Source organism: Notechis scutatus, chromosome 7 (genome assembly GCF_049901735.1).
Source record: "Notechis scutatus isolate UNSWTSFEM ecotype Mainland chromosome 7, rNotScu1.2, whole genome shotgun sequence".
Lineage (NCBI taxonomy): Eukaryota > Metazoa > Chordata > Lepidosauria > Squamata > Elapidae > Notechis > Notechis scutatus.
This window is the reverse complement of record NC_142015.1, coordinates 7,271,405-7,284,833: the sequence shown is the minus strand read 5'-3', so window position 1 is coordinate 7,284,833 and position 13,429 is coordinate 7,271,405.

Genomic DNA, 13,429 nt, shown 5'->3' with positions numbered 1-13,429 from the left:
GGTACTTGCAGATGTTTCATTACCCAAACTAGGTACCATCATCAGTGCTCTGATGATAATGAACCACCAACATCAGCACTGATGATGTTACCTAGTTTGGATGATGAAATGTCTGCAAGAAAACAACCAAGCTCAGAGAGATCCAAGACCTTACAGTTCAACTCTGAGCTGCCAATATTATTCTCTTCTATCAGGATTGTGGTCTTTTTTTTTTTTTTTTTTTTTCTCAATCTATATTTCTACAATTTTTAACTAATTCTCCCCCCAAAAAGACATATACACACAACACACAAAACATAAAAAAAATCTTTTGAAAGTAACTTGGACCCAGGTGTCTCTCTCTTCATGGACTTCAATTATATTCATGCTCATCTTACATATCATTACTTATTTTATTTACCATTCTAAGCCTTCTATATTAACTTCCCCACATATTTCACACTTCTTACTTCTATCTTAATTAATCATCTTAATTTGAATCATTATATTTATATCTTTTGTCCATTTTTTATCATCCCTTTGTCTCATTCCTTATAAAAAAAAAGAAAATAAGTTTCTCCTGAAATCATTAATCAGAGTCTGATGCCTTTCTATCTCCCCTAAGTTAATCAAATTAATCTTTAAAATAATATCTAATACCCAATCCGATTTTGCTTGGTACATTCTATCTAACTAATACACCCAACATAATTAAGTACATAATTAGACAATAAATCCAAATATTAAAAAAAGATACTATAATAAAAATTTTATAATAACATCAATACCATAGTCTTATTAAACTCTTTAATTAAAACAATATTCTAAACCTCCCCTATTATTAAGTTTTAAAGCCAATCATTTTTAAACATTTTAACATTTTAATCTCTTATCAACTCTTAAATCATTACAATACTACCATCTCATCTTATGTACCTTGCAAAATCTTTTTTTAAAAAAAAAAAATATACTTTATCCATTATCCAAAAAAAGCTTCTTTTTTTCATTTAATTTCAAGACATTGTAGCTTTTCTCCACCTTTTCCCTTTCTTTCTTCTCCCAGCAAACCTTTCTACCCCCTTCTTCTAGCCTCTGCCTTGCCAGCTTCCCTTCTCTGTCGTATTCCTTTTCCCTTTTGTTTACTATCATCATATTGGTTTTGCACCTTATTTTTCCCTTTCTTAAATGTTTTTTTAGATCTTAAGTCCTTAAGTCCTTTAATTTTCTTCTTTTCTCTTCTTTTCTTTTCTTTCTCTCTTCCTTCTTTCTGGATCAAGTTCTGAGATTCATTAAAGATGGCTCCTTTCTTTCTTTCTTGTTCCTCTGCTGTCTTCATCTGTTGTAATGTTTATTGATAATTAATAAGCGCCATTTCTAAGAAAAGGAAAGCTTCTTCCACACCATCTTTACCATTTTTTTTTGCTTGTTCATATTCTTTTCTTAGTTCCTCAACAGAAAGAGCCATTATAAATCTTTTCTTTTCTTTTCCCCTTCTTTCTTCTTACAACAACCAGAATATTCAAAAGAAAATAAAAAAAAAATAAAACAGTCCCAAAGTTATCAGTCAGTCCAAACCAAGGCAGAATTCTCACTTTCTCCTTCTGGGGCAATATCAATCCAAGAGAAAGAAAGTCCAAATCTGTTTAAAATCTTATTGCAATATATTCTAGTCTTCAAATCCTTAAGGCATCTGCTCCAACAAATCTTAGCATACAAATGTTTTCTTTTTAATCCTCTCTCTTCCCACTCATCGCTTAAAATCAATTTTCACCTAAAAGAAATAGGTTTCTTAATATCCAGTTATTTATTCCGTAGGAAAAGAGGAAAGCTATCCTTTCAGCACCTTCACAGCCGCTTTTTTCCTCTTCTGGCAGGTATAATTCAGAAAGTCATACTTTTCAGGAATTTTATTAGATATGTCTTAGAGTCCTAGGAGCCAAGAAAAACTTTCTCCTCTCAATCACTTTCTCCACTTCCTCCTGCGCATTCTTACCCGGCTGCCAGCTTCTTTGTGGCGGCCATTACAGACCGCCGCTGCACCGTCCTGGGAAAAGGGAGTTCTGCCGGCCAGGGAGGGGGTCTGCAGCACCCCCAAACCCTTCTCCGGATCCCCTACCTTCAGCTGCCCCTGCAGGCAGCCTAGCTCCGCACCCGGCTGGGTCGGAGCCCCAAAAACGGCTAGCGGCAGGGATCGCGCACCGCTCCAAATCCCTGCCGCTCGCGAAGCCGACAAACCGGAAATCCCAGGATTGTGGTCTTTTAACGTTTTGGTTTTCTCTTTTGAATGGTATGTATATGTTGTTTATCTCTATATGCCTGTTGATGGCTAATTTGTCTGAATGCCTGGCTTCTAGGAATTCACTAGTGTTTTTGAACTTAGTTTGATTGGGGATGCTCATTATGTCCCATTTGAAAATATGGTGAACTCTGTGTAGATGTTGCTCAATTAAGAAGTTTTACTTATATCTTCTGATTGCTTGTCAGAAATCTATCTATCTGCTCCTTTCTAGTAATAATGATGTTACCTAGTTGGGTAATGAAACATCTTGGAGAAAACCACCAAGCTCAGAGAGCATCAAGAATCTCTCATTTCAACCCTGAGCTACAAATACAACTTAACTGGTAAAGTTATCTCTGTCTAGGTCACATAAATATCAATAAAATGATCTTGTATTTGATTAATCCTCCCATTGAGAACATTGAAATTCAGTTTCGTGCTTTGTCTGAATCACATCAGCTGAGTTCCCAGCCTTCCTATATAACATAGAAAAAGGTCATTTATTCAAGACTTGTTCAAAATGTCCCAAAGCCAATTTTAGCTAGACTGTTTTGTAAGAAATATTCTACATAATTCCATGCCCTCCAATAAACCTTCTATCATTTTTCCCTATTTTACCTCTTCTGTCATTATCTCTTCCACTTAACTTTCTCAAAAGTGCTTCCTTCTTCATATTGAATAGAAAGAGAAGGATTCGGTTTGCTCTTTTGGGGAAAAATCTATTTGTTATTTCCCTTTCTACTTTTAAATATTGACTGGGAAAACTTTGAATTGATTGGCTGGACAAATTGCTAATTTAGTTAAAAGAATTAAGGAATGATGTCCTGGTGTATTTGAGAAGCTAGTATTTGGATAATTTTAAAAACCATTCTTATATTGCAACAACATATTTCTGTCTAAGGGTTAAAAATAAAATAACTTTTAACATAGCACAGTATTTAAGCAAAATGGTTTAGTTGAAATCAGCATATGTGGGACTGACTGGGGTAGTTTGTAAGGGTGACACCAAAATATAATTCCATCATATTTTATTTATCTATATATTGAAGTATTGTATTTTATTCCAATTTTATTTTAAACTGTATTTTATTCCAATTTCATTTTAAACTGTTTTTATCATATTTTAGTAATAATTTGTGTTTGGAACTCTGCACTTTGATATGGCCCAAGGGCTAATCAGTAAAGTATACTGTTACTGTCTAAGGTAGTTTATTTCTGCAAGAACTGGAATTTTCCCAAGACTCTTATGGGAGAAAGATGCTGTTTCAGCTAGATAACAATCTGGCTTTGAAAAGGCAGGAAAGCAATTAAAAAAAATTGAGATTGAATCAGTCATCACACACGTCTATGGAGATTCTTAGTCACCCAGGTCATGCTTGACCCAAAGGTTCTTTTTTCAAAAGGTTTTCTTTGTTTTTCTTTAAAATCAGAACTGAAGAAGCTTCTCGGAGGAGAAGCAAAACATCTTCAAGGAAAAAAACCAGGAAAGTCCAGTCGTCTTTGGATAAAGCAGTCATCACACATTTGTGATGGTGCTTTGGAGCTGGAGAGCAAAAAGAAACACGCTTTAGGAAAGCCTGAACTTCTGGAAGTATAAACCTTGCTGCTTCTAAGAATAATATAGTGACATAGCAAAGGGAAGACCAACTGCAGGCATTTATTGGAGAAGCAGCTGCTACCGATAAACTATTTCCTATACTTCTTCCTTGCAAAATAAAACTCCTTAAAATAGACTTGGCCCTATCTATCAGCCAAAAAAGAAATTACTGTCTCAATGCTTGCTTTTCTCTTTCCTTATCTTTCTCTTTTCCTTGTTTATTAAATCCATTCGATTGTCTGCTTGTGATAGAAACTAACATTTCAGGATTCATTTTGAACTAAGGGTTTGCAGGTTACAGGAGAACCCTGTACCCAGGGGTGGGATTCTACTGGTTTGGCCTGGTTCGAGTGAACCGGTAGCTCCAACAATAAGCTGTTGGGCCCACGAGCCCGCCCCGACTCTAGTCTGTGCTTTATATCCTGGTTTTTAAGCTCACCTGATTCACGCAGCACAGCAGATTCTTGCGTGTCAGCTGTTTAAAACACAGAGATTTGTGGAGAAGGTCAGTAGCAAACGCAAAGCTCACTGAAACTGGTTGTTACTCCAGTTGAATCGCACCCCTGCCTCAGATGTGGTATTCAACTGGTTCGCATCGGCTCGGGCGAACCGGTAGTGGTGATTTGGTGCGGGGTCGCCGAACTGGTGGTGACCCCTGGCTGGCCATGCCTTCAACCCGGTTGCCCGGTTGCTCACTTGCCCCGGTCGCTCTCCTAGGTTTCCCAACCACATGGTGGCTGGGCGCAGCTCGGGCGGATGTCCCGCAGCTGCTGCACATGTGCACTGTGAGTGCAGCCACTACATATGCAGTGCACATATGCAGTGGCCCTAGGACATCCGCCCACCTGCCTATCCGCCCAGAGCACGCTTCTCCCGGCGGACGTGCCTCCTCCAGCTTGGCCTGGCCCGGCACAGCTAGCCAGTAGGTGACCACATGTTTAGCCATTCCTTTTGCAGCGCCAGAAGCCTCTCCCAACTGGCCGACTACTCTCTTCCTCCTCAGCCATATAGAACAAATGGGCAGAGAAGGAAGGGAGCAGCTGTCTGAAAAAGGGGTGGCTGGGAGCGGAAAAAAAAGTCGTTTCCAACCACCTCTTTTGGAGTGCTGCATCAGCAGGCTCAATGGGGTAGACCTGCGTGGCTGGTGGCTAGGATGCAGCGGCGGCGGCGGCAGGTTGGAGAAGCGCAGCAAAGCCTCTTGCAGAAGCCTATAGCCACTGCAGGTTTTTTTCAGTGTGGAAGGAAGATAAGGTTAGGTTTCAGGCAGTCGAGAAAGCTGCCTAGCCCAGAGCTGCTGGTGGGGTGGGGGAGGCTGCAGCACACGCCTCGCTTGAATTTCCCAGCCCCAAATGTGGGAGGGAAGGAAGGCTTTTTCAGGCAATGCAGCACAGGAGACTGGCTGGGATGAACCCTTGTAATGAGAGATTCTGCCGGGCACTTGGAAGCCTGTGTGTGTTTCAGATGGGTCTCCTTTCCTAGAGGGAGGGGGAGAGAGGAAGAGAGAGGGAAAGAGAGAGACAGAGAGAAAGAGAGAGGGAGGGAGAGAGGGAAAGAAAGAAAGAGGGAGAAAGAGAAAGACAGAAGAGAGAAGAGAGAAGAAAGAAAAGAAAGGGAAAGGGGAAAGAAAGAAAGAAAGAAAGAAAGAAAGAAAGAAAGAAAGAAAGAAAGAAAGAAAGAAAGAAAGAAAGAAAGAAAGAAAGAAAGAAAGAAAGAAAGAAAGAAAGAAAGGAAGGAAAGAAGGAAGAAAAGAGATAGACAAAGAAAAATGGGAAGGAAGGAAGGAAGGAAGGAAGGAAGGAAGGAAGGAAGGAAGGAAGGAAGGAAAGAAAGAAAGAAAGAAAGAAAGAAAGAAAGAAAGAAAGAAAGAAAGAAAGAAAGAAAGAAAGAAAGAAAGAAAGAAAGAAAGAGGGAGGAGAAAATGAAAGCTATATGAATGAGTGGATGGATAGAGGGAGGGAGGGAGAGAGAGAAAAAGGAGAGGAAGGAAGGACACAAACACTGGCTTCAGAAAACTCTTTAAAACAGCACAGGAATCTAGGACTGGAAGGGATCTCGGAGGTAATCTTCTAGTCAAACTTGGCAAGTTTAAGACTTGTGGACTTCAACTCCCAGAATTCCTGAGCTAACATGACTGGAGGAGGAATTCTGGGAGTTGAAGTCCACAAGTCTTAAAGCTGTCAAGTTTGAAGAGCCCTGTTCTAGTCCAACTCCCTGCTCAGGCAGGAAAACTCTGAGGATGCCAAAATCTGACTAGAGGTCCTGGGAAAGGTGTCAGAATAACAGAATAACACTTAGAAGGGACCTTGGGGGAAACTCTATACCATTTCAGAGAAATGGATGTCCAGTCTTTTGTTAAAAACTTCCAGTGTTGGAGCACCCAGAACTTCTGGTGGCAAGCAATTCCACTGGTTAATTGTTTTCATTGTCAGGAAGTTTCTCCTTACTTTTAGGTTGCTTCTCTCTCTGTTTAGTTTCCATCCTTCTGGTGCTTTGGAAAATATATTCCCCCCCCTTCTTTCTGACAGACCCTTAAAAGCCTGTTGCCTATCATCCTCTTGGGCAAAGCATGTGAGCCATTTCCTCCTTTCAGTGGTCCATGAAAGTACATCTATAGTACGTAGATAATAAAGTCAAAAAAAGGTTTTTACAGAACTATAGATATGTTGAGGCTGGGTGTGACAAGGAATGGCTGGGAGGGGAGGGGCCAGGCGAGGCACCTCTTGACGTGAGTGACATTGAGTTGGCCACACCCACCCAGTCACGCAACCACCCTGGTCACATGGCCACCAAGCCACGCCTACCCAGTCACATGACCCTAAGTCACGCCCACCAAATAAGTCACACCCACAGAAACGGTAGTAAAAAAAATTTGAATCCTACCACTGCCCTGCCTGTACCTGTTTTGCAGCCTTCAGAGTAGTCTAAGGTGGGCAAGCCAACACTTTTCACCATTTTTTAAAAATATGATGGCAGGTGGGCCCAAGAGTCTTGCAGAGACCACAGGAACCAATTCCATCTTTTATGCCTCTCAACTATCCTCCAAAGGAGCTCAAATTTCCATGGCACCTAGCATTAATGGCCACAACCATTTGTAGCTTGATGAAAAGAAGAACTAGGGGAAACATGATAGCAGTGTTCCAATATCTCAGGGGCTGCTTCATTATCAAATGCCTTAACCAAATGTTTATAATTTTCCATGTTTGTATTTTCTATGGTTTGTCTTTTTCCATGTTTTGGCAATGTTGTATTTTTGGTGGTCAACGACTATTGCATTGTAATGATGGGGTAGGGAGGTGTGTAACAACAAAGGCAGAGAAAAGAAAAGCCATCTACCTGTGTATAAAAAAGAGTATTTGGAAGTCTATTCCTTTGTTATTAATATTGCTAAACAGGTAGTGCTCGACTTACTTAATAAGAAGAAGGACCAAGGGTGACATTATAGCAGTCTTCTAATATCTCAGGGGCTGCCAAAAAGAAGAGGGAGTCAAGCTATTCTCCAAAGCCCCTGAGGGCAGGACAAGAAGCAAATGAGTGGAAACTAACCAAGGAGAGAAGCAACTTAGAACTAAGGAGGAATTTACTGACAGTGAGTACAATTAATCAGTGGAACAATTTGCCTCCAGAAGTCGTGAATGCTCCAACACTGGAAGTTTTAAAAAAGATGTTGGATAACTATTTGTCTGGTGTAGGGTTTCCTGCCTATGCAGGGGGTTGGACTAGAAGACCTCCAAGGTCCTTCCATCTCTCTTATTCTAGCTTAGCATATTTTACAAAACTTTTATGATGATGATTAGCATCCAGGTTAGCTTTAATTTCTATGTGTTATCTCAGCTAACAGAGAGAAAGAAACCCTGGAATGTCATGCAATTCTTTGACACTCTTGTCCCCAGAGATTAACCTAATCTTCACCATCTTCTTTCTGACCTCCAACACTTCTCAGTCCATCTTAGGTTCTTAGCTCCTCCTTGGTGCAAAATTTAGAAAAAGAAGTGCATTAGAATTCACCCATAGGAAGGAATCACCATGTCAAGAAACCATCACCAACGCTGCCAGGGAAAGCCACTAGTATATAAAATGACAGCAAACCTTACTAACTTAATCCACTGATGATGTTACCTAGTTTGGTAATAAAACTTCTGCAAGAAAGCAACCAAGCTCAGAGAGTATCAAGGATCCCACAGTTCAACCCTGAGTGACAAATTCTCTTCTATCAGTTCACCCATAGCTATATATGTTATTATATAACTTATTCACCTCGAAAAAGGTTGTTTCAGCTCTGCATGTCTTACCCTCTCCTTCTGGGTATAATGGTATGTGAGAATGACCTTGGGGGAAAGATGTAAAACCTGAAGACTGGAAAACAAGCATATAAAGGATCTCTTAAGATATAAGAGCCTCTGTGGCACAGTGGGTAGAGTGCAGTATTGCAAGCTACTTCTGCTGCCAGCTGCCTACAATTTGGCAGTTCAAATCCCACCAGGCTCAAGGTTGACTCAGCTTTCTATCCTTCCGAGGTGGGTAAAATGAGGACCCAAATTGCTGGGGGCAAGAGGCTGACTCTGTAAACTGTTTAGAGAGGGCTGTAAAGCACTATAAAGTGGTATATAAGTCTAAGGGCTATTGCTATCTTATCCCACAGAAAGATGGGGAGCATTTCAAAAAGGACTCTCACTAATTTTCCATTGAATAAAAGGAAAAGAGGAGATAAATATTTTCAGTCTCACAAGATTCTGTTAACTTACCCTGACAATAAAGTTAGTACTTGTGCTTCTTGTCTGGACTATCTCAAAGAGCTAACATTCTGGTACTATGGATTGGCACAAGGAAAACAGTCTGGAGGATAACAGAAACAGGGGTAGATCCATGGGAACTCAAGATTAGCCCTCCCCATGCAGAAAAATTCTAAAATCAGTAGTGAATGAAATGAATGCAATGCAGAAAAATGCTTATTTTTTTTTAAAAAAATAATTCTCATTTAGTTGAAAGAAAAAGTATTTTGCTTTCTGAGTTTCTTTCTAAGCAGTAGTTCAGTAAAATTCTCATGGACAGAATGTGGTGTTTCTGAAATCTGGCCCTGGATTGAATTTGGAAATTTTGCCTTTCACCGTGTACCTCTTTTTCCAGCCTAAGAGGAGACAGTTCTAGTCCAACCTATTCAGGCAAGAAACCCTACAACACATCAGACAAATGGTTATCCAATTTCTTCTTTAAAACTTCCAGTGTTGGAGCATTCACAACTTCTGGAGGCAAATTGTTCCACTGATTAATGGTTCTCACTGTCGGGAAATTTCTCCTTCGTTCTAAGTTGCTTCTCTCCTTGATTCATTTCCACCCATTGCTTCTTGTCCTGCCCTCAGGGGCTTTGAAGAATAGCTTGACTCCCTCTTCTTTGGGGCAGCCCCTGAGATATTGGAAGACTGCTATCAGGTCTCCCCTTGTCCTTCTTTTCATTAGACTAGACATACAAAGCCCACCCCCCACTCAAAAAAAGACCATTATATCGAAAGTGTGATGGTATGGGGGGAATGACCTTGGGGGAATAGGAGAAAGAGGAACATTGGAAGACCAACATGGAAAGAATATTTCATTCTACAGAATGAGGGGACCTCTGGGAAATGTTTCAGAAGAGATCCTGCCTAATTTTCTATAGAGGAAAAGAAAAGAAAGGGAGAGATTACAACATCCATTAGTGTCCCCCCCTCCCCCAAATTTGAGAAAAATAGTTTTGGAAAAATTATGCAGAAGGCGGTATCTGTGCTACCATCATCTTAAAACCATATACTAACATAAAAGGAGGACAGAATATTACTGATTCAGGACTTGGGGACATGACCAAGAAATATTTAGCAGCTCAGCTGAGAAGTTGGTTTTTTATTTTAACCTTTAAGAATGACACCAATTTCACAGCTGTTAATGGCATGTGGAAATTATCCATCAAGAACTCCAGGGCTCTGATAAATAGGTTGAGGGAGAAATCTCCACATTAATTTGCTGGTTTCTTTGTTCTGAAGTATCTAATTTTATGCTTTAATCTGTTCATCTCATTTCTTTTTATTTATTAAATGGCCCGTAAGAAAATATGGCTTGACTACAGATCAGAGATGGAATTAGAAAAGCAGAAGACTCAATTTTTGCAATTTTACAAGAAGTCTCTTAATTAATGTCACACCATAAACATCTGCAGGAGAGGGACAAGGAGAAGGTAAATGATAAAACATGTCTTATGACTCCAGAAAGAAACTCTAAAGGTAAAGGCTCCCCTTGCACATATGTGCTGGTCATTTCTGGCTCTAGAAGACGGTGCTCATCTCCGTTACAAAACTATAACGGTGGTGTCCAAATATGTTTCCATGATCCTGTGGCCAGCATGACTAAACGCCGAAGGTACACGGAACACTGTGACCTTCCCACCAAAGTGGTCCCTATTTTTCTACTTGCACTTTTTTACATGCTTTCAAACTGCTAGGTTGGGAGAAGCTGGGACAAGTAACGGGAGCTCACTCCGTTAAGTGGTGCTAGAGATTCAAACTGCTGAACTGCCGACCTTTCTAATCGACAAGCTCAGCGTCTTCGCCACTGAGCCACCGCATCCCTAAAGAAACTCTACCTCTTGGGAACAACATGATGCCACCAAAAAGGACCAGACATTAGATGACTCTGTAAATATCCTTTCGTCATCCCTGAACTTATTTAGGGATGAGATGGCCAGTCTGGGGATGAGAATGCCCTTTCTTCATCATTTCTCCAGCAGGATTCCTATTACATTATGCTGAGTGTTGACTATGGTAGTTTTATCTCTATGCAGTTAGAGGATAATCGGATGTAAAAACAGAATACGGTTTCGGTCACAAAATGGAAATGTTACTGTTCAATCTTGGAAGATATTATCCATCACTGTCATCTGCTGCAGTGTGAGGAGATGTTCCTCATTGGGTTACCCTTTTCCTTTCCTAAATTAAACCATATAATTTATGAAATTGTCATTGCAAGGAAAACTACATAAGAAGCAACACTTAACATTTCTCCCCACCCTGAAATTTCTATAAAGCTGGGATAGAGATGCCATACCTACCTCTTAATTGAGGTCTATTGTCTATTTATTTATAATTTACCAGCTATTAATCTGTCAGATGACTTGTATGGACTTCTTCATGCCCAACACAGTAATTTATCCCTGTCTATCTTGGGTTCTCCTGAGATCATCCTTTCCAACACCAAGAAGACTTCAGCAACTGGCTTTGCATTGTCCCTCCAGTTGGTTCATTGCTCCTAAATGCTATATGCAATCCAAGCAACAAAGCGGGATCATTGCTTTATGTAATTGTCTTTTAGAGGAACTGTAGAGCATATTATATATGTATAGTCAAATCATTTATGACTCTCTTTTCCACTCTTGGGTTGGTACAATCACATGAATATTGCAATTGTAAAGTACGCACATCATATATTGGACATCGCACATCCATATTTTTGATTTAAGAAAGCCTGCTGCTACAAATAAAATTTGCTACAGATCTTTAGAGCTAATCAGTGAAAGAGGGACAAGGACAGTAATAGATATTGTTTCTTTCCACCTGAATATAATCTTTGTTTTATGTAGCATCCCCAACCTGCCTATACCTCCTTAGTCACCCCACCTTACCAAACTTCTTCAGGCAATGGCTAGGGATGATGAGCCCTGTGTCCAAAATATATGGAAGATAATAGGCAGGGGAAGGTTATCAACAATAAGGGGAATGTGAGAACTTACTTATATCAAGAAAGACAATCTTGTTTATCTTGCTGACATTTGTGGGCTTCCTGAATGTCCAATGATTGTCTACTATGTCTGCTTTGGACTAACTGTCTATTACTAAATTTCCTACCATGGACTAAATGAGTTCTTAGCTTGACCTAGCAAGATTTAGTATTTTTTTTAGTATTTACTTGATTTGTCAATCTAGTTTAGCACTGCCTGGAGCAGCTTTTAAGGATTACAAGTGATCCTTTCCAATTGCCCTAGTAAGAGAATGAGTCTAGAACCTTTTCTAACCATTACATGTGTTGCTCTCCTGAACAAAATTCCTTTCCTTGATTTTCTGCTTTAGCTTCCAGCAGTTCTTTATTGTGGGTGGGAGGTTTCTCCTTGGAATTAAGCTGCTTCTGCACACAACTATTTAGGGCAGCCTAAACTAGAGGAGCTGCAATCAGCTTTTTGTAGGAAGAAATGCAAGATTGACTCGGAATAGAGCTGGGAGGTCTTCTTCCACTGGATGTCTGCAAAATCAAGGCCACCAGAGATGTGTGATCAGAAAAGGAATGATCGTAGTATATCTTCTAGGAAATACACATACATCTTAATGGATTCTGTTCTCGCATTCCATTGCTAAGTTCCAAGTGCTGTAGACTCACATAACATAGGCTGACTGACAGATCTCTACAATAATTTAAGGAAAATGAGTGGCCTTTGTGGGTTGAGTATCAATAGGGAATTGTCCATAAAAAAGAAAATCAACACAATGCCTTCTTGACAGTTTGGACGTCAAGTCCCATCAACCTCAGCCAGCATGTCCACCAAATGAAAGACTCTGGAGTTCTCCAGAATGCTGCAACCCAACATTTTCACTGGGAAACTACATGTCTCTCCGTAAAGGAAAGCATTTGTAGCTCAGGGTTGAAACATGGGTTCTTCAATGCTCTTTGAGCTTGGTTGTTTTCCTTGCCTAAATTAGTTTAACATTATCAGGGCTAGTAAGGAATGGGGTTTGCTCTAGCACTGATGTCGTCACCTCATTTGGGTAATGAAACTTCTTTTAAGAAAATAACCAAGCTCAAGGAGCACCAAGGACCCCTCAAACTATTTACATTTCCCCCATCTCAGAGGCAACTATCGATAGTAAGAATCCTGTCACTCAACTCCAATATCTGTAAAATCCTTAGATCTTAGAAACAAGGTGGGAGTGATATTTAATACACATAATTTTACATACATATACACAAATATATATATGTATGTATGTGTGTATGTATGTATGTGTGTATGCATGTATATGTTTTCTTAAGTTTTCGCGGGTACTTACATGTATGGTATTCAGCTTTGTTCGGGTATTTTCCCACGTCATTATAGTTGTGCTTTTAAAGTTGTAGCAATGTTGCTACAACTTTTAAAGTTGTACCAACGAAGAAAAAACCATTCTGGCACAGCAGTAGGCTAGCCCCAAATTTAAAACAGAGACGGCTGTGAAAGTCTGACTCAGAGACGAACACTATACAGAAGGCTGATGATGGCAGATGAGATTCTGCCGAAACGTTGCTACAACTTTAAAAGCACAACTATAATGACGTGGGAAAATACCCGAACAAAGCTGAATACCATACATGTATGTATATATGTATATACACATATATGTATATACACATATATACACATAACGCGGGATAGAACCCGAATAACCAAAGATCCACATACAAATACCCGCGAGAACCTCAGAAAACAAATACACATATATGTATATACACATACACACACATATGCACTGTGTATACATGTGTGTGTATGTGTGTATATGTATACATGTATATACATACACAATGTA